The sequence below is a fragment of the Lissotriton helveticus genome, chromosome 5_1, assembly GCF_964261635.1.
Source record: "Lissotriton helveticus chromosome 5_1, aLisHel1.1, whole genome shotgun sequence".
Taxonomy (NCBI): Eukaryota; Metazoa; Chordata; class Amphibia; order Caudata; family Salamandridae; genus Lissotriton; species Lissotriton helveticus.
The window spans coordinates 1,170,948,758-1,170,968,417 of NC_136065.1; positions in this window are offsets into that span (position 1 = coordinate 1,170,948,758).

The window sequence follows — 19,660 nt, forward strand, 5'->3', positions numbered from 1 at the left end:
GAATGTCGAAGGTCCAAGAGTTCTGTATCAAAGTTTCTTTCCAGGATAATCTAAAGTCCTGGGTACACAGCTCCTATACTTATACTAAGCTAAGGGGCTGGATGACCTGCCTAGGTCCCTCCTGTGGGTGGACCTGGGAAGGGGGTGGTTACACCCCTTTCCCTTTGTCCAGTTTCGTGCCAGAGCTGGGGCTGGAGTGCCCCAGCAACTGGTTTGAACCAGGCTATGCATGGAGCACCTTGTGTGCCCCAGGCAGTGTCTCATAAAGCATCCGCTGATGCAGCCCTCCCTGTCCCAATACACATCTACCTGTCTTTGGAGGTGCTGGCACTTCCCTGGACAGGAAACCTATTGTCCACACCTCCCCTGCTGGAGTTTCGTCCAGCAGCAGGAGGTCAGTCTTGTGTCTGTGGCAGCAGCATCCATTTTGTGATGCTGGGGCTCTGTTTAACTTTAACCGGGTAAAGCAGTAACATACATGTCTTTTCCCTCTAGAAGGGTGGAATGCTACCCCCGCCGCCAGAATTGGCGGGGGGGTAGTATTCCAAAGTGTTTGACACCTTACATGACATGTTTTTATAAAGCCAAACCAGAGTTAGCATTAACCGCGAGGATTATAATGCACTTAAGAGTATATGGTATGGCTATATCATAGAACAGCTATAAGGAGATGGTTCCGAAAGCTGCAGAGGGGCTCAGCTCATGCTAGGGCACCCTCTCACATAAAACCAAGCACTCTGCCTCCAGGATTGTCGAGGCCTACCACAGGAGTGACTTATAGGTGCACATGTGTCCATATATAAGGTAGATATAGGTATACTATATCTAAGTAAGGGGTGATTACACCACCTTACCCAAGCTGAGTGTTCAGCTGTGGTGTCAGTTTGGAGGGCCAGCCAGGGGCGGCATAATACATGCTGTAGCCCCCGGTAGGCCTTGGATGCACCTATGCCCTGGGTACCTAGGGTACACTATACAGAGGCTCACAAAGGTGACCCAATACCCAATCTGGTATGTACCTAAAGTACATGGTATCCATTTAGAGAGAGAACAGCTGGGCTGTGGGTCTGATTAGCAGGCCCACAGCCACACTAAAGTCGAAAAACCAGAAAATCACAGCAAAAAGTGGGGGTGACCATAGGAAGCAGACCCTACTCTCCTACACTGCACATTTGAAAGCTAATACTTAATCAATCAATCAGGGGTTTGGAAAGCACATCTACTCGCCTGTGAGGGTCTCAAGGTGCTGGGGGTGGGGGGCTGCAGATCGGTCTGGGCGCAGGGTTCATTCAAAGAGCCAGGTCTTGAGGTCCTTCCTGAATTGGGCAATGATGGGGATTGCCTAAGACGGAGGGGCATGGTGTTCCAGGTCTTGGAAGCAAGGTAGGAGAAGGATCTTCCTCCAGTTCTGGTCCTGCGGATCCGTGGGACAGTGGCCAGTGACAGTTGTGCAGAGTTGAGGGGTCTGTTGGGTGCGTGGAATGAGAGGCAGTGGTTCAGGTATGTTCGTCCTGCATTGTGGAGAGCCTTGTATTCATGGGTGAGGAGCTTGAAGGTTATTTGTTTGCCGACTCGGAGCCACTGCAGTTCCAGCAAGTGTTGTGTGATGTGACTGCAGCGTGGGATATTCAGGCTCAATCTGGCTGCAGCGTTTTCAACGTTCTGGAGCTTCCGGACTAGTTTCTGGGTGATGCCAGCATACAGTGCATTGCAATAGTCTAGTCTGCTGCTGATAAGGGCATGGGTGACCGTCTTCCTGGATTCAGTGGGGATTTATCTGAAGGTCTTTTGGAGCAGGTGGAGCATTTTGAAACATGACGAGGAGACAGCATTGATCTGGCGATTCATAGTGAGCGTGAAGTCCAATATGATGCAGAGGTTGCGTGCATGGACCATGGGTGTCGGGGTGTTCTCAATGCAGCGGGTCACCAGGAGTCGTTCCAAGCAGAGGGGCTGGAACCCAGGTTGAGGACTTCTGTCTTGTCTGAGTTGAGCTTGAGACAGCTGTCTCTCATCCAGGTTGCAGGGACTTTCATCCCTTCTTGGAAGTTTTTCTTGGTAACTGTCTGTGGGTTTGTTGGTGAAGGAGAGGATAAGTTGGGTGTCGTCAACGTAGGAGATGATGTTGAGTCTGTGGTTCTGACAATGGCTGTGAGTGGGATCATGTAGATGCTGAAGAGGGTAGGGCTCAGAGAAGAGCCCTGGCCCACTCCACAGCTGATCTCTGAAGGTTCTGAGACGTATGGTGGTAGTCTGACCCGCTGTGTTCATCTGGCGAGGAAGGAGCGCATCCAGTCCAGGGGTTTGTCGTTGATGCTGGTGTTGTGGAGTCTTGTTATTAGGGTGCGGTGGGAGACGGTGCCGAAGGTCGCTGAGACTTCTCGGAGGATGAGAGGCATGTTTTGGTCCTGGTCGAGGAGGGAGGGGATGTCATCGGTGGTGGCGAGGAGGACAGTCTTGGTGCTATGGTTATATCAGGACCCGGGCTGGTAGCTGTCCAGAAACTGATTTACTTCGATTAACTCAGCCAGCTGGACGATGATGGCTTTTTCGATGACCTTGTCTGGGAAGGGAAGCAGTGAAATGGGCCTGAAATTCTTGAGGTCCGTGGGGTCTGGGAAAGGCATCTTCAGCAGGGGGTTGATCTCGGCATGTTTCCAGTCATCGGGGAAGGTGGCGGTTTTGATGGAGCAGTTGATAGTACTGCATAGCTTGGGTGCGATGGTGGTGGAGGCTCTGTGTAAGATGTGGTGCGGACAGATATATGATGGGGCTCCGGAGTGAATGCTCTTCATGGTCGATAGGGGTTGTAAGTGGTGAGCGGGGTACAGTTGAGCTGGTTCTGCTGGGGGGTGGTGGCATTGGTTGCGGCGGCAGCCAGGCAGTCAGATGGTCTTGGGTGTCAAAGCTGTCATTGATCTGCTTCATCTTGTGGTGTAAGAAGGTACCAAGTTTCTTGCAAATGTCTTGGGAGGGTGGGATGTCTGTGGTCTTGCTTTGGGCTTGGTGAACTCTTTAATAATATTGAAGGGTTCTTTTTTGTTGTGTGCGCTGGCGGTGATTCTGTCCTGGAGAGCTGATTTCTTTGTGGTTTTGATGAGGTGGTTGTGTGTGATGGTGACTGCTTTGAAGGCGGCGTGGGATTCTGGGGTTTTGTTGTTCCTCCATCTCTTCTTGAGCTGTCTACAGGTGTTTCTAGACTCTTAGAGGGCAGGGGTGAACCAGCTTGCTTTCTTGACATGTTGTTTGACAGGGGGTTTCTTGAGAGGACCCAGGGTCTCAGACCATTTGGTGATCCAGTGATGGAGGTTACATGCTGTGGTGTTGGTACCTGCAGTAAATGGTGGCTGGGTTCTGCTGAGAAAGGTGGTGAGATGTTCTTCAGTGACTTTGTTTCAGCTTCTGCGGGGGAAGTGATGGGCGTGGGCGTGTTCAGTGGGTTTGGTGAAGGAGAAATAAATGTAGTGGTGGTCGGTCCAGAGGAGTTTGGTGGTGTGGTGAAGACGGGGTAGAGCGTGTGACCTGCTGTATGTGTAGGCAAGGTAACTAGCTGCTTGAGTCATATGTTTGCGTGGTTCTCTAGGAGGGATGAGATGTTCTGGTGATTCAGGTTGTCCAAGTGGAAGTTGAGGTCACTGAGTAAGGTGTAGTTGGTGGATGGGAGGGCCTGGTGTGCGATGAAGTCGATGATGGCATTGGCTAAGGGAGGCCAGGTGGTCTGTAGATGAGGGTGTCATAGAGGGTGGTGTTCGGGTTCGTCTGGATCAGGAAGTGGAGGTGCACCATGAAGGTCGTTGGGTGGTCAGGCAAAGTGTGTTTTTGTGGAAGATGACGCAGCCTCCCTCTGGTCCGTTGGTGCGCTCCTTGCAGATGATCTTTTAGCCATCGGTGATGTGCAGTGCTGAGCAGGGGTTGGTCCAGGTTTCCGTAAGGAAGGCGGTGTCAGGCAAGGCAGAGTCAAGGAGGTACCAAATCTCTACGGCGTGTCTGTGCAGGGATCAAAAATTGAGGCGGATGCAGTTGAGGAAGTTGGATGTGGTGAGGGTCGGACAGGCAGGTGGAGGAGCAGGAGTGCCGAGGTGGGTGAAGGTGTAGCGGAAGCGGTGGCATGTGACGGGGCCATGGGTGTAGTTCAGTGACGAGAGCTGGCAGGCGCTGTTGCGTTCGAGGTTGAGTGGAGGGTGCTGGAGTCATGGTGGTGGTGGGTCCGAGGACCAGTGTCCGTGGTGTTGCACGAGGTCCAGGAGCGAAATGGCGCGGACGGAATTGCCTTTGGCGCAGCCTCGCAGTGGCTGCCATTAAGTAGTGTGAGGGGGAGTGCTGGACAGCTGAGAGGCAGGGAGCAGGAGACACTGCGCTGGAAGGGGCGGCCGCAGAGGTCAGGAGCGGCGCAAAAAAGGGTGAAGTGAAAGTGGGAATGTGAACAAGAGTAAAGAGAGAAAAGTGGCAAAAACAAAAAACTGAAGAAAAAAAGGTAGAAGGAGAAGTGAAAGGGAAAGGAGTCCGAAAAGGAGGGAGAGAGGGCAGAACAGCAGCAGAGCAGAGATGTTCTACCACTGGACTACCAGGGATGAGGCGCATGCAAGAGCCTGTGGGTGGAGGAGGGCTTCGAACTCGCTACCCAGCACCGGTCACTGGGTCTGGAGGGCAGCAACCACTTGATGGAGCTGCGCGGGAGGGGAGCAAGTCATTGACAAGGTCAGTGGGATTGCTCCTATCTCCACACAGTGGCCACCATTAAGTAGTGTGGGAGGGCTGGACAGCTGGGAGGTGGGAAGTGTGGAGCAGAAAATGCTGCCCTGTAAGGAGGGGGCCGCGGGGGTCTGCAGCTCTTCGAAAAAGGGTGAAGTGAAAGTGGGAAAATTGAAGAAGAACAAAGAGAGAAAAGTGACAAAAAGAAAAAAAGGTTGAAGGAGAAGGGAAAGGAGTCCAAAAAAGAGGGAGAGATAGCAGAACAGCAGCAGAACAGAGATGGTCTACCACTGGACCACCAGGGATAAGGTGCAGGCAGGAGCCTGCGAATGGAGTAGGGCCTCAAACTCACTACCCAGCAAGGGTCAATGGGTCTTCAGTGTAGCAACTACTTGGTGGAACTGCGTGGGAGGGGAACAGGTCACTGACCAAGTCAGTGGGATTGCTAGTTATCAGCTTTTGTTGAAAATGTGAGAAATACAGCATTTTGACCCATTTTTTAACAAAACACGCGCTGGAGGAGATCTGTCCCAGGCCTCCTTTGCAGTGGTCATGGATGCTCTGTGCAGTATGGTATGATGACATTAGTCAGGCCTGCTCTTGGTTCACCTTCTCGCCCTGCTCTTCGGGTATGCATATTCTACAGAATGCTTTCAAATAAAAGGGTGTTAGCCTGGGATAAGTCCTTTTCATGGGCTGAGGGCCTAGCCCTATCACATGTGAGCCCAAGGAGCCACTGCTACATTAAAGTATTACACTTTTAAAAATTTCATTTAGTAGTGCTCATGCAAACATAACATTAGTGTTTACATGAACTCTGCAGTGCGTAGGTCAATCCTCTCGGCCTTTACACCAGGCTCCTGGTGACAGGTGGAGGAGGGGCGGAGGTGGTTAGCTACAATCAAGCTACAGATTGTTGTTTAAAAACACAACACTCTGAAGGTGGATGCCTGCATTGCACATTTTTGAGGGGCTTACAGCCTGATTCATGAAGCTAAATTGCACTTGCAAAGGGCAAGATTCTCAGAATCTTGCCTTTTGCGAGTGCAATTTTTGCATTTGGGATTCATCATCCCAAATGCAAAAATCGCTATTAAAGAATTCGCACATTTGCGAAGAATTGCATTTAAGGAATCTCTATTTGAGATTCCTTAAATGCAATTCATGAATCATTTTAAAATTGCAAAATTGCAATTTTGGGCCGCTATTTACCGAGAGGTCAGACCTCGTGGTAAATAGCAAAAACTTAGAAAAATGCATTTAAATGCATTTTTCTAAGTTGCATGTTACACACACACATGTCCTTTGGACATGTGTGTGCGCAACACCAATGTAGATTACATTTCAGGGGTGCTACAGGGTGTCCTTTGGACACCCCTGCACCCTTGAAATCGCATCCTTATTTGCGATTAGCAAATTGCTAATCGCAAATAAGGAATAACTCCCCATTCATTCCTATGGGCCTGTAGGCCCATAGGAATGAATGGGGAGTTATTCCTTATTTGCGATTAGCAATTTGCTAATCGCAAATAAGGAACATGTAGGAATCGCAATATTTTTTGCAATTCCTACATGAATCCCGTTTTGCAAGTCCTTAATAGCGATTCCTTATGATTCGCTATTAGGGGCTCGCAAAACGGGAGATTGATGAATCAGGCTGTTAGTTCGACTACAATTCCCACAAGCAAGCACAATCCATTTATTTAGCAGACATACTGCGCGTGCCTCAGGCATAACATGTATATCTACTAAAATGTGGCTGTCAGAGCGCACATCAGTGCACCTCTGAAGCCATTGAGGAGCAACACGGAGCAGCAGGGGCATGATATCCCACACTGTCCCAACATCTGATAGGACTGTACTTCCAATCCTATCAGAAACCTGGAAGAAGGCTTAAAGTGGGTCTTCCTCTGAAACCTGAGGCTCTGTCTGGCTCCTCCCTAAATAAAAAATAATCAGAGTTGTTTCATTGTGAATGTGTGAGTTAACGTGTGTTTGTGAGTGAGAGAGAGAAAGAGAGAATGATATTGAGTGAGAGTGTTTTAGTTTAATGTGTGTCAATGATAATGAAATAGTGAGAATCCATGAGTGCATTAGAGTAAGTATGAATAAAGGAAAGTAAGGGAGTGAGCAAAGCAGTATGAGAGAACAAGTGAGTGAGTGGGGTGTGATTGTGAGAGCGAGTGGCAGTAAGTCAGGGGTGTCTCTGTCAATGGTATAAAAGTTGGAGTTGCACCAGGGCACAGATGCCCTGATGTAACTGCACCTGCTGCACTATTACAGCAGAACACCTGTACCCCAGGAGTTCAACTCAGAACCCCTGAATACCAGTAGATGTGAGGGAGGATCAGTTATTGTGAAAATGTGAGTGTGTGCAAGTAAATGTGTGTGTGGGTGTGAAACATGGAGTGTGAGTGTGTGTATGGGTGCATTTGTGTGTGTGTGCACCCAATACAATTTTTTATAACAATGAGGTGAACCCCTGCCAAGTATTACGCCGCCCCACTTTCAGTGATTCACCAGCCGCCACTGGTTAGCGATGGCAAAGGCAGCAACACAGACTTACATATCACACTTTTAGAAGGGTGCAAATCAGAAGCCGTTGCCCTTTGTTTAACGCACCCATCTCTGCTCACTTTAACGCAGAATTTTATGGGATGCGAAAGTAAGTGACATTTAACCGAGTCGCTGACACTTCCTAGCTGACTTTTCATGTCTTAAATACTGCTGCCAACTGCCCCAAGTCCCAGCGGAGTGATCTGTCTTCCTCCGATTGACTATTCGCCTTGCACAGGCCGACAGAAGGTAACCAATGCCGTCCCAGGGCTGGCATCCATCACTTCCTCTCGCTCCTGTCTTCCTTCCGCTTGCGACTCGGCGCTGCCAAATAAAAATGCATAAATATGAGAAATCAAACGCACAACGGCGTCACCAGGCTCAATGACCTCTGGCGCGGAGGAAGCAATGGGATGGATGCTGCGAAGAGGAAACCAAACCTGGCAATAGGAGAAAGAAAGAGACAGGCCCTTGGAAGAGAGGCTAACATGTCCGCAAGCTGTGTCCTTAAATAACACTTCACGCCCACTTCAGCGCTCGTTGTTAATGAATAGTCTCTGAGCCTCCTGTATAAATATTCCTTTGTAGGAAATGGCTTTTCCCTACATTCAGTACGCTTGTGCTGCACCAGATTGTGCCTCAGGAGTGATAACCTTTGAACTCAGTGTTTCTGCCCTCTCGGTCGGGGTGTGTTTATCGTACTTCGGTGGCTGCAGTGTTAAGAAGTCCTAGGTTCCACGGACCCTGGCAGCCCCCCATGTTTTCAAGAAGAGGAAGCCAGTATCTGAGCTCCACCCGAGGGTTATTTTGGCTTCATCGCGTGGTTTCTGATGTGATTTAAGGTCTTCCTCTTACCTAGAGCCAAGGATGGACTCGGGCCCGGAGATGTGCAACCGCAGTTGCTATCAGACACCCACAAGCATCCGGTTTGCGCAATCACCTCTTGTGCATATCACTTGTAGCAGTGTTAGATTGAGATCAAAAATCAGCCCGGGTCCCGGGCACACCAACAACAAGCATTGGCATGGCCAATAGGTCTCGCATTTGGGACCTTATAAGTATTTAGTTATGCAGCACAATATCCTTGGTGCAACAACATCAACTGTTGCGTGGCTAAACACTTAAAAGATCCCAAAGGTGAGACCTATTGACTATGCCAATGCTTGTTGTTTTTTTATCTTGGGGGAAACCGGGCTAGTGCCAGGAGGGTCATGGGTGAGTGGCAGGGAGGTGAGGAGTGAATGCCAGGAGGGACAAGGGTGACTGTCAGGCCATGGGGGTGAATGGTGAGTGCCGGAGAGGTGAGGAGTAAGAGTCAGGAGGGTCAAGGGTGAGTGCCAGGGAGGGCAAGGCTGAGTGCTGAGAAGGGGAAGTATGAGTGCCAGGGGTGAGGGGTAGCCACCAGGCCAGGGGGGTGAAGGGCTAGTGCCACAGAGGTAAAGGTTGAGTGCCAGGTCAGGGGGATGAAGGGTGAGTGCCAGGGAGATGAAGGATGAATGCCATGGAGGTGAGATGTAAGAGTCAGGAGGGTCAAAGGTGAGTGCCAGGGAGGGGAAGGGGAAGTGCAAGGGGTGAAGGGGAGCTGCCAGGCAAGGGGGATGAAGGGCTAGTGCCATGGAGGTGAAGGGTGAGTGCCAAGGGTGTGAGTAGTGAATACCAGGAGGAGATGGATGAGTGTCAGGGAGGTGAAGGATATGTGCCAGGGAGGGGAAGTATAAGTACCAGGAAGGTCGAGGGTAAGTGTCAGGAAGGTGACAGTTGAGTGTCACGGAGAGTCAGTGCTGAGTGCCAGAGAGGGAGAAGGGTGAGTGCCAGGTGCGAGAAGTGACTGCCAGGCCTGAGGGGTGAAGGGTGAGTGCCAGGGAGGTGAGGGGTGAGTGACAGACTGCAAACAGTAGTGAGCTGGGGTATAGAAGGAGGTGCGGAGATCATCACCCGGTGTGTGCCAGGCTGGGACGCACCAGTGCTAGGCCAAACTTGGGTGGATGCAAGAACCTCTAAAAGGCGGGTGCCAAGTCACTCCTAACCTTAGTACAGGAGTGGGGTGTGCAGGAGAGAGTAACATCTTCAAACAAGAATCTATTCAAAACCCTGAAAACTCCACTTTATGGTCTTGCAACCTTATGTGGAAAGTAATTAACAAATGAATGGGCTTACGTAGCGGACTTGCAGCTTGTTACAGCAACTTATTGAGATAAAGTTTGCATTGTAAATAAGCCAAAACTAACACAATTTGAATTAGTAACGGTAAGATTTGCAAAGAACTAGCAACAAGTTGAAAAAGCACCCCAGAATTGAACCGAGGATACAGAATAATACAATTGAGGTAATATTGGTCTCCTTTTCACAGCTGACAGCCAAAAAAACAGGGCGTTGTGGAGAACTCAGATTCTGGTGGAATCAGAATTTTTAAAAAGTGTCAGTTTTTCATAAACTTTTTTTTTAAACAACTCTTGAACATTCTAGCGTATAGTGCCATGCGAGTGTCACTGCCCTCCTCCTAAGACACAACCTCTATGAAACAAACCAATTAGAATAACTGTTTGCTGTTTAAAACTAAGTGGGGCACGAATGAAGTTTAGTATTCTGATTATAGCTTGAAGGAAGGATAAGAAACCTGGTTACCTTTGTCTGTACCACTGATATCTATGTGAATTGGAGAAAATGCATGGAGTGGTATGGTTGACAGGAGACATGCAGGCTGCTTAAATGTTGTAGAGATTGGATGGTCAAGCACAAGGAAACAAGAGTGAATGCTGAATAAAACTAGAAACGCAACCGTGAAAGTGAAACTGATCACGAGCGCGCTACCTGGCTGAGAGGAGGTTGATAGGCAGTGAGTGGCCGGGGGGTCGGGGTGTGTGTGTGTGGTTGTGTGTGGTTGTGTGTGTGGTTATGGTTGTGTGTGTGTGTGTGGTAGTGGTTGTGCGTGTGGTTGTGGTTGTGTGTGTGGATGTGGTTGTGGGTGTTGGTGTGGTTGGGTGTGGTTGTGTGTGTGGTTTTGTGTGTGCCAGTCCGGCCCTGGTGGTTGTGGTTGTGTGGTTGGTTGTGTGTGTGGTTGTATGTGCGGTTGTGTGTGTGTGGTTGTGTGTGTGTGTGTATGAGTGTGTGTGAGTGTGTCTGGTTATGTGTGTGGTTGTGTGTGTGTGTGTGGTTGTGTGTGTGTGTGGTTGTGTGTGTGTGGTTGTGTGTGTGTGGTTGTGTGTGGGGTTGTGTGTGTGGTTCTGGGTGTGGTTGTGTGTGTGTGTGTTTGTGTGTGTGTGGTTGTATGTGTGTGTGTGGTTTGTGTGTGGTTGTGTGTGGGGTTGTGTGTGTGGTTGTGTGTGTGGTTGTGTGTGTGTTGTTCTGTGTGTGTAGTTGTGTGTGTGTGTGTGGTTGTGTGTGTGTGGTTGTGTGCGTTTATGTGTGGTTGTGTGTGTGGTTGTGTGTGGTTGTATGTGTAGTTTTGTGTGTGGTTTTGTGTGTTGTGTGTGTTCGTGTGTGTGGTTGTGTGTGTGTGGTTGGATGTGTGTGTGTGGTTGTGTGTGTGGTTGTGTGTGTGGTTGGTTGTTTGGTTGGTTGTGTGGTTGGGTGTGGTTGTGTGGTTGGGTGTGGTTGTCTGTGTGGTTGTGGTTGTGTGGTTGAGGTTGTGTGGGTGTGGTTGTGTGTGTGGGTGTGTGTGGTTGTGTGGGTGGTTGTGTGTGTGTGCGTGGTTGTGTGTGTGTGTGTGGTTGTGTGTGGTTGTGTGTGTGTTGTATTTGTGGTTGTTTGTGTGGTTGTGTGTGTGGTTGTGTGTGTGTGTGTGGTTGTGTATTTGTGTGTGTGGTTGTGTGTGTGGCTAAAAAAATGTGTTGTTGATAATAGCCCTTATCATCTTTGCGCACGAAAAACTTCAGGTCTGGGGCTGCGCCCGTGCCGGGTCAGCGCTCCCTCTCTGGTGTTTGGGGTTTGAAGATCCGTAATGTCATAACAAGTCTTGGAGGGAGTGCCGGCTCTGAAGGGGCAGAGGAGAGACGGCCTGACCCCTCTTAACATCACCCAGAGAGGCAGACATTTTAAAACAAACAAGTGTAGGGGATTAGGGCCAGCAGCGGGCCGCTGAGGCGGTCCATGCCCACTCGCGGCAAAGGGAGAGCGGCACACACTTCAGGAGCTAATTCGAGGGAAGGGCCGGCTTTGCTGTGATCTGTATGTTGGAGAAGACAAGGGGACTACCTAAAGTAGTGAGTGCAAAAGAGGATAAAAAACTGGAAACGAAAAAGGGACAGAAAGAAATACAATACAGAAAAAAACGGAGGGAAGAGCATGAGAAGTAAATTAAAGTAAGTTAACATATAAGACAAGAGAATGAAAACGGATAATGCTAAAGAGCCATAGCAAGGCAAAAGGAGAAAGAAAATGTAGCAAATAAAAAAGAAACATATAGAAATAACCATAATGGATGCTGTAGAAACGGAAATCAATAAATGTCATTCAGACAAGAGAAAAAAGAATGAAAGTTCAAAATAAAATGAATAAAAACAAGAGAGCTTGATGGAAAGCGATCAGAAGGGGGATGTGTAAAATATATACCATCCCTCTTTAAAGGCAAAACCCAGCAAGAACAGTATCCCAGACAGAGGCTCAGATAGAGATTGAGCGGGCGGTGGGAGGAAAGTAAGGGCTGGGAGAGCAGGCAGAGATAGGCGAAGACTGCGCTACATGAAGTAAGCTCAGCCAAGGGCGGGGGAGGGCAGAAGAGGTAACGAGCGATGACATGAAAGGGTGCCCGGAGAGAGGAGCTTAATTAGCCATGACAACAAAGGAAAGGCAGAAAATTCAGATGGCCGCGCGTGCACGCGCACGTGCACTCAAGCTTGTAGCCAGCCAGCAAACACCTGGGTAGCACTTTCGAGATCCCCTTTACTAAACGTCGAGCAGCAGCGCATGCGCTGTTCTAGGCTCGACCTAAAAAGTGGCCCACATCTGTGTATTGCCTTTACACAAAACACTGCTTCAAGGAAGTTTTATGAAAAGAAAGAGGGTGGGGGCGCATGTTTTATTAACTTCACTTAGATAAAAAAAATGCACAGATCAGTTCACATTGCTGAGCCACACATGAATGCAAGCGAGACCACCTCTGCTCAGGCCCCCTGCCCCCACTCAATCAGGATACATTAATGGACTGGCACATGGAGACAAAGGGAGTGATACCACGCCCATCTGCCTCTAGAAAGTTCAATTGGGCACCCACTGGGCCGCTGGCGGCATCCTAACAGCACCTTTCCGGAGTGCCTTTCCAGAGTGCCTTCAACCGGAGTGCCCGCATTACCAATACGACCAATCCTGCTTGTAGCACTTTTATATATATAGCTTGAACTTGACCCGAAGGTATCAGAGCGCTTTACTTGAGCACCAGTTGCATTACTGACGGGCACATTTATTTTTTTAAGAGATCAACCCCCAGATTCATCAAAGTCATGTTTTGCGAGTCCTTAATAGCGAATTTTAAGGATTCGCTATTAAAGACTCGCAAAACGGAATGCATGTAGGAATCGCAATATTTTTTGCGATTTCTACTGATTCCTTATTTGCGATTCGCTAATTGCTAATCACAAATAAGGAATGGCTTTCCCATTCATTCCTATGGGCCTAAAGGCCCATAGGAATGAATGGGGAGTCATTCCTTATTTGCGATTTGCGATTTGCGATTAGCAATTAGCGAATCGCAAATAAGGAAGCAATTTCAATGGTGCCAGGGTGTCCAAAGGACACCCTGTTGCACCCCTGAAATGGTAATGTTCACTGGTGTTGCGCACACACATGTCCCAAGGACATGTGTGTGTGTAACATACAACTTAGAAAAATGCACTAAAGTGCATATTTCTAAGTTTTTGCTATTTACCACGTAGTTAGACTTCACGGTAAATAGCGGCCCCAGATTGCGAATTCGCAATCTTGGAATTGTTCATACATTGTATTTAAGGAATCGCAAATTGCGATTCCTTAACCCCTTCCATGCTGATGACGAACCCCAGCCGTCATGCACTACGGTGCTCGTGTGCTGATGACGGCTGGGGTTCGTCACGGCCCTGCCCTGTTCGTTTGTGTACAGCACAGCAGGGGAATCGCGGCCGCATGGAAGGGGTTAAATGCAATCGCAATTTGAGAACTCGCAATTATTTGCGAATTCTTAAATTGCGATTGCATGAACCCTTGATGCATCTCAAATGCCATTTTTGCGGGCGCAAACGGACGAAATTTGCGATTCGCACCGTTTGCGCTCGCAAAAATGCTTGATGCATCTACCTGCAAGTGATTTGCCCCAAATTACAGGATGTTTGAGCCTCTCTCCAGAATCAAACCTCTCTCTGGTAGTCAAGTGTAACAATTGCGAGGCCAGTGTCAGTGTTTGCAAGGTCTGTGGGCTGTTACACCTTGTTTTAAAAACTTTATCATCAGTATCAAGGCAAGAGCAAGACACAGACAGGGTGCTGTGTGTATATTTCATTAGGGTCCTGGCTATAACAGTTTTTACAGCATGGGTACTCACAAATTTTATCTCAAGGGCCAAATTTACAGTGTGGTTTGTGGCCGAGGGCCACATCGGTGGGGGCGGGGTCAGTGTGGGGCAGGGTCAATAGGGGAGTAGCTAGAGTAAAATAAAAAAAATTGTGACCATGAGGTCAAACACAAGCCCCTGAAGTGGACGCATTTGTCCACTGAGCCACCAGACCAGTCAAACAAACACATAAACACATACATATATATATATATATATATATATATATATATCTCCACACATCGGTTCTCAAGTTTTCCCCGGCCGTTGAGCGCTCGTGGGTGCGGTTACCTACGGCAGAACCACGCCGTTTCTTATCATTACACTTCTTCTCCCGGGTTTAGGAAAAGATTTGGGCGCACTCCCTTTGGTTTCCACAATTAATTTATTTCGATCTCACAAGCATGAAAAGCGGATGATCTACGCGTTTCGATACTACAAGCATCTTGCTCACGATCAGTTTCCTGTATTTTTTCAACACATTTAAAGCATTCAAATTGGTCTTACATCATTTCCTGTACAACAGATGCTAGGCATTGTGGATATTGTAGTTTTATATAAAAGAGTCTCTGGGTAAGGGTTTCCAGTCAAAACCTTGGAAAATAATAACTCCTTATTTTCTTTTCCTTTTTGACAATTTTTGGATGTTTTTGTGTATATTTTTTTTCTTTTTATGTATGTTTTTTTCGACCTCTTGATTTCTTAAGGTCATGAGTTTAACTTAGTGTCTCTCGCTTTTCAGTTTCTTTTCAGATCCCTCCAGTGGGTTTCGTTAATACATTTTTAAGTTTTGCACTTTACAGTTTTTTATATAGAGTTTTCTGTATTTTTTCTGTTTCCATTTTTCTTTTTTCTTTGACTGGATGGTTCTCCCTTAGTTTCCATTAAGAATTGTCTTTGTTTGTTACAAATGAATATATAACTCCTCCGATTGATTGAGGCCATACGGACTTAGCGTTCTGAGGCTTAGGATGTGACGTGACTCTTTTTGTCTTAGGGATTTTTCACGGTCGCCTCCTCTTGTATGTTTTGGTATTGTTTCTATCCCAAAGAATCTCAATTTCAGCCAGTCTCCATTGTGTTTCTGTTCCATGTGTTTTGCCACCGCGTTTGCTCTGTCTTTATGGGTGGTTGCTCTAGCGTGTTCCATTATCCGTTTCTTCAGTTCTCCTTTTGTGCTGCCCACATACAATAGTGGGCACGGACATTCCACTCCATAGATCGTGTACTCCGTTTTGCAAGTGATTAGTTGGCGTATTTGCCACGTTTTGTTGTTTGGCATCTTCACTTCTTTTGTTAATCGATTAATGGTTGCGAAGTACGGTCTTTGGAAACACCACACAAACATGACAAGAATTATAAAGGTATCAGAGCAAGGAAAAGCAAAATGGAACAAAGGGCAGAAAAACGTAATGAATTACTAACGACAATGTTTGTAAAAGGAAATACGGAAAAAGAAAAAACAGATAAGAATGCAAAATCGGACACAACAAAACCGGATGTTAAAAGCAAATTAAGAACATGGGAAAAACTGAGTCGCAAAGAAATAAATAAATCGTGGGAGTTAATCACACTAAAAAAATACTTGGAAGTCCAAAGAGTACCCAGGGGTCTAAGGATATTATTAATGCCAAGTCACCAAGACACATCGAATGAGTTACTAGAAGAATGGGGGGAATTCATCCTGTGATCCTCACTTGGATTAGTGGAAATCCTCGTCAAACACATAGAAATTGGCCTAAATAAGATACAGGAGGTTCTTAATGAAATGGAAAAGGAAGTCGCTCAATTAAAGCTCAACAACGACATGACTAAATTCAAGGAGGATTTAGAAAGCCAGATAGAAAAACATGAAGAGACAGTGAGAGAACGAAAGCACAACAAATTCATCCGTGATACATTGGACTATGAGGAAGGTCGAATTTTCACCTTCTCCAAGAAATATGATTATTATAAACAGCTATCCCCAAAATACCCCACAGGTTACATGTCCGCAAGCGCCTCCTCATTATCCTCATCACTAACATCAATAGAAGCCAGTGATGGAGAACCAAGCACATCGACTAACCCTGAAAAAACTCCTTTTTTAGAGGATATGCGCCTCGTGTTGCAGCAGCGACACTGGGAACAGCACCGGGGCGCTCAAAATCAACAAAGAGGAAGAGGACGGGGGCGACAGTGGACATCAACCAAAAAAAGACAAGAAGGGGTAAAAGGAACAAACGAAGAACCCTCGAAAGTGGGAACAGAAACCAGGAGCATGCGTCAGAAGAGAGGGAAATAGATAACGAACTGCAAATCATAAATCTCTCAAAAAGAACTATAACAGAAACGGAGACCTCATTGTTGAAAAGAGGCATAAACTTCTGCCCTAAGAAAAAAATGAACATGGCTCAAGCACGAATAGACTTCTATCTATACATAAGGAAAATCAAACTGGCCAAATTCTTTGAGGAGAATAAATTGAAAGATAAAAAAACGCCACAAAGTGAGGACACCACCACAGATATAAGAGCGAGGGATGCCACCGCATATACCACACTAATCAACTTGGATGTGATAGATGAAGAAGAGACAACCCTGAGTCAGGCGATTACACAAGCGGGAGCTGGTCTCAGCAAAAAGAAACCGAAATCCAAATTTTATCCACAGCTGCCCCCGGGAAACAAAGTGGACATGTTTCAAGAAGCTGTCATACAAGACCTCTACAAGATCAAAGGTTCGAATTACAAAGATAACTTAACATCTGAAGAACGAGAAGCATTAAAAAATCTAACCAACGACGACCAAATTGAAATAAAAATGGCGGATAAGGGAGGAAATATAGTGGTGTGGGAGAAGACTGCCTATATCATTGAAGCCCACCGCCAACTAAAGGACACCAAATACTATGAGAAATTAAAAAGTAATCCGACACCAGAAGTGAAAATTAAACTTGACAATGATCTGAAACAATGGAAATTGAAAAATCTTATTGATGATGATGAACTAAAGTATCTAACAGTGAAACACCCAATAACAGCTACAATTTATTTCCTGCCAAAGGTGCACAAAGATCATAGAAATCCCCCAGGCAGACCTATTCTATCCGCAAAAGGGTCTCTACTGGAACCAGTCTCAAACTATATTGATCGCCTCCTGAAACCTTATGTGATACAATTAAGTTCCTATATCCAAGATACCAATGATCTGTTGAGAAGATTGGAGAACACCCCTTGGCAAGAAAATTACCAGCTTATAACAATGGACGTCATATCCCTATATACAAACATCAGTAATGAGATTGGGATAAAAGCTTGCAATTATTTCTTACAGGACAGAAACATAAAATACAAAAACCACAATCAGATGCTGCAGGAAATGATTACAGTGTGCCTATCGCAAAATATTTTCCTATTCGGCGAAGAGCTATACCGACAGAGTAATGGAACCGCAATGGGTTTTTCTTTTAGCCCAAACTACGCATGCCTTACAATGGGCTATTGGGAGAAAGAATTTGCATGGGCACCAGAAAATGACCACATGACCAGCAAAATCATCTGCTGGATCAGGTTTATCGATGATCTGCTGATAATTTGGGATGGATCTCCGGAGGAATTTGAGGAATATCATAAAACCATCAATGGAAGCGTAACAGGGATAAATTTAACATACGAAATCAGTAATCAAGAAATAAACTTCCTTGATACACACATCTACATCAAGGATAATCAGATACAATCAACCCTGCATAGGAAATCAACAGCAACCAATGCCACCTTGGAGGCAACCAGTTTCCATTAAAATTCACTAATCTCAAGTATCCCCTACGGGGAATTCCTCCGCATAAAAAGAATTTGCAGCGAAGAAACCGAGTGGCAGAAACACAGTGCAGAAACAAAAAAGAGATTTAAAAACCGAAAATACAATCAGGAAAATGTGGAACAGTGCTGGAAAAGAGCAAATGCGAAACCCAGAGCTCAGTGCCTAAAAAACAAAATGAAAAACACAAATGAAGAAGAGCCAATCAGACTCATTACGGATTACTCAGAAGGCAGCAAGGAATTTGTAAACATCCTGAGAAAAAATTGGAAAATTTTACATCTTGACGATACAGTTGGAAAAATAGTTAGGAAACATCCAACTGTCACCTATAGAAGAGCTCCAAACTTGAAGGATCATCTTATCCACAGTCATTGCAAAACAAAAAAGGAAAACAAGAAGGACTGGCTCAAAACCACGGGCTTCATAAAGTGTTATGACTAAGGGTGGGCGGCCAGATACGCTCCGTGCACGGAGTGCACGTAGTGCCGTCTCCTACGCATTTTGCGTAGCGGGCGTAGCCAGGCGGCCCTACGCGCGCTCCGCAGACGGTGCGTAGCAGGCCGCCACCCGCCTCCCTCCCGCCCTCCCTAAATACATAAATAAAAGGATAGAAAGCTTTTAAAAACACTTACCTTGTCTGTCGCGTCCCCGGGGCTCCCTCTCGCCGTCCCTGGATTCGCGCCGCCATTTCGGATACTAATGCGCATGCGCGGGCGGCCGCGCATGCACATTTCTCATGAGAAATGCGCATGCGCGGGCGCCCGCGCATGCGCATTAGTATCTGAATCGGTGGCGGCGCGAATCGCGGGACGGCGAGAGGGAGCCCCGGGGACCCGGCAGACAGGGTAAGTGTTTTTAAAAGCTTTCTATCCTTTTATTTATGTATTTAGGGAGGGCGGGAGGGAGGGCGGGAGGGAGGCGGGCGGCGCGGAGTGGGGCTACGCGGAGTGCGCGGGTGGGCGTAGTTTTGCGCCCACTTTGCGTAGCTCCGCGGAGCCCCACTCCGCACACTACGCCCAGGGTTAGTTATGACTGTAAAATGTGTCAAATTGCGAAACCAACAAAATAAGTGAAGATGCCAAACAACAAAACGTGGCAAATACGCCAACTAATCACTTGCAAAACGGAATACACGATCTATGGAGTGGAATGTCCGTGCCCACTATTGTATGTGGGCAGCACAAAAGGAGAACTGAAGAAACGGATAATGGAACACGCTAGAGCAACCACCCATAAAGACAGAGCAAACGCGGTGGCAAAACACATGGAACAGAAACACAATGGAGACTGGCTGAAATTGAGATTCTTTGGGATAGAAACAATACCAAAACATACAAGAGGAGGCGACCGTGAAAAATCCCTAAGACAAAAAGAGTCACGTCACATCCTAAGCCTCAGAACGCTAAGTCCGTATGGCCTCAATCAATCGGAGGAGTTATATATTCATTTGTAACAAACAAAGACAATTCTTAATGGAAACTAAGGGAGAACCATCCAGTCAAAGAAAAAAGAAAAATGGAAACAGAAAAAATACAAAAAACTCTATATAAAAAACTGTAAATTGCAAAACTTAAAAATGTATTAACGAATCCCACTGGAGGGATCTGAAAAGAAACTGAAAAGCGAGAGACACTAAGTTAAACTCATGACCTTAAGAAATCAAGAGGTCGAAAAAAAACATACATAAAAAGAAAAAAACATATACAAAAAAACATCCAAAAATTGTCAAAAAGGAAAAGAAAATAAGGAGTTATTATTTTCCAAGGTTTTGACTGGAAAACCTTACCCAGAGACTCTTTTATATAAAACTACAATATCCACAATGCCTAGCATCTGTTGTACAGGAAATGATGTAAGACCAATTTGAATGCTTTAAATGTGTTGAAAAAATACAGGAAACTGATCGTGAGCAAGATGCTTGTAGCATCGAAACGCGTAGATCATCCGCTTTTCATGCTTGTGAGATCGAAATAAATTAATTGTGGAAACCAAAGGGAGTGCGCCCAAATCTTTCCCTAAACCCGGGAGAAGAAGTGTAATGATATATATATATATATATATAGCACAATCTATGGAATCAGCACTCAT